General features: G+C 40.6%; 1 protein-coding gene across 1 annotated transcript in view; it reads left to right on the top strand.

Annotated features, from left to right (window-relative positions):
• Nucleotides 1-1,786: 1,786 nt before the first annotated feature.
• The window catches only part of LOC106870137 (neuropeptide receptor 15), a 188,752-nt gene continuing 187,892 nt past the window's right edge, over nt 1,787-2,646 (top strand). Inside the window, exon 1 of the mRNA XM_014916128.3 lies at nt 1,787-2,646. This exon is cut by the window's right edge and continues 1,970 nt beyond it. The gene's annotated coding sequence lies outside the window, so the exon portion shown is untranslated.

Raw genomic sequence — 2,646 nt, 5'->3', positions numbered from 1 at the left:
TGAAATAATGAAATAAGAACAGAAATAAATGAGTGAACAAAAATATGTGTGTTTATTTGGCAGGAAAAAAAAATGACCATCCTGAAATGCAACAATATCTGTTTCAACACAGTGTTTCACATCAGGAATCTTGCAAAACGAATTTATAAGCGCGTATGTGTGTGTGTATATATATATATATATATATATATATATATATATATATATATATATATATACATATGCATTATTATTATTATTATTATTTACATATTTCTTATAGAGGAGTCATAGCAGTCCTAATATTATCTATAAAAAATGAAGTAGACTGACATATCAAATTTTGAATCCGTTGAAGTTACACAAGATACCGAAATATTGTTTAGCAAATTTAATTATGGAACTCTTCTTCTTTTATTTACATATCCCTTCCAGAGGAGTCATAGCAATCCTAATATTATCTATTATGATTATTTTTATTATTATTATTATTATTATTATTATTATTATTATTATTATTATTATTATTATTATTATTATGTGATGAAAACTTCAGTTTATTTTGCTGACTGTGATGGCAGGTGTCAGATATCCACAGCCAGCAGACTAAGGTGACACTTGTTTACTGGTCATGATTCATGAATCCTGCGAAGAACTCTTGCAGTTCCAAGTAACGCTGGTTTTTTGAAAGTGTTCTACCTTTACATTTGCACCAATCTTTTTTAGTCATGTTGGTAACTGATTGCTGATACTTCCAAATGCTCCAATTACTATTGCTATCGCGTCTACTCACCTCATAGACCACAACCTTCGCATTTCCCACTTCAAATCGCCATAGTTGTTTATTTTTTTCTTCTTCTTGCACATTTTTCCTGTTGTCACCGGGTCATACTATGTCAATTATTATGCATGTTCTTCCTCTTTTGCTTTCATCACAACAATGTCCGGTTTCAACCTTTCTGCTTTTCATCCTTTCGGTGCCGATAAAATAAGTACCAGTGAAACACTGGGGTCAATGTAATCGACTAGTCCCCTCACCCAGTGACATTTCGCGCACCTTGACGTTCTAAGTTCAAATTCTGCCGAGGTCGACTCTGGATGTCATCCTTTCGAGGCCGATAAAAGAAGTACCAGTTAAACACTGGAGTCGATGTATTCGATTAGCCCCCTCCCCCCAAGGCGGCGAGATGGCAGAATCATTAAGCACGCCTGGCGAAATGCCTAGCGGTATTTCGTCTGCAGTTACGTTCTGAGTTCAAATTCCGCCGAGGTCGACTTTGCCTTTCATCCCTTCGGGGTCGATAAATTAAGTACCAGTTACGCACTGGGGTCGATGTAATCGACTTAATCCGTTTGCTTGTCCTTGTTTGTCCCCTCTATGTTTAGCCCCTTGTGGGCCATAAAGAAATAAGAAACGTTAGCACGCCGGGTGAAATGCTTAGCGCTATTTCGTCTGCCGTTACGTTCTGAGTTCAAATTCCGCCAAGGTCGACTTTGCCTTTCATCCTTTCGGGTTCGATAAATTAAGTACCAGTTACGCACTGGGGTCGATATAATCAACTTAATCCCTTTGTCTGTCCTTGTTTGTCCCCTCTATGACCAGCCCCTTGTGGCAATAAAGAAATAAGAATCATTATTATTATTATTATTGTTGTTGTTGTTCTTATGCTCGTTGTTAGTAGTAATTTCATCGGGTGGTGCTATTGCAGTGCAGGATCGGTAAAAATAGAGCAACGATGCGAATTCGCCTTCCCCGGCTCCACACAATAGCCGTAAGAATTAATAAGACGAGGTTTTCATGTTTGGAACATTCTTGTACCTACATCTGCTCGATCAGAAGACTTGTGTTAAACAACAACAACAACAACAACGACAGCAATAACAATAACAACGAAAGCAACCTCTCCAACGCCACCACCACCACCACCACCAACAACAACAACTACTTCAACAATTACTTCGGAAACACTGTTCCCACCGTCGCCACCACCACCTCCGCCGCCACCACCACCACCACCATCACCAATAACAACACTACCACCGCCGCCACCACCAACACAAGCAACAGCAGCAACAGCAGCAGCAGAACCACTACCACCACCACCACCACCACCACCGCCACCACCAGCAACAACAGCAGCAGAACCACTACCACCACCACCACCACCACCACCACCACCAGCAGCAGCAACAACAGCAGCAGAACCACTACCACCACCACCACCAGCAGCAGCAGCAGCAACAACAGCAGCAGAACCATTACCACCACCACCGCCACCACAGCCACCACCACCACCAACAACAACAACAACAACAACAACGAATGCAGCCTTGCCACCACCACCAATAACAACAGCAACTACTACTACTACTACTATTACAACTACTACTACTACTACTGCTACTACTACTACCACTACTACTACTACTACTACCACTACTACCAAACACGTCACTGAGAAAGTGCATCTGTCGGCCTAAAGTGATAATATAAACATTACACGCAACAACAATAAAACTAACAATATCACACGCACACACGCTCACACATATAAATACCGCTACACATACACATCAATAAAACACAGATACATACACACACACAAACACATGTATATATACATATATACGCCACTATATACATACATACAGCACCGTACATCCACG

This window comes from Octopus bimaculoides, chromosome 12, assembly GCF_046866305.1.
Source record: "Octopus bimaculoides isolate indiv1 chromosome 12, ASM4686630v1, whole genome shotgun sequence".
Lineage (NCBI taxonomy): Eukaryota > Metazoa > Mollusca > Cephalopoda > Octopoda > Octopodidae > Octopus > Octopus bimaculoides.
The sequence above is the reverse complement of the archived record's forward strand: the minus strand, read 5'-3'. Positions and strand labels throughout refer to the sequence as shown.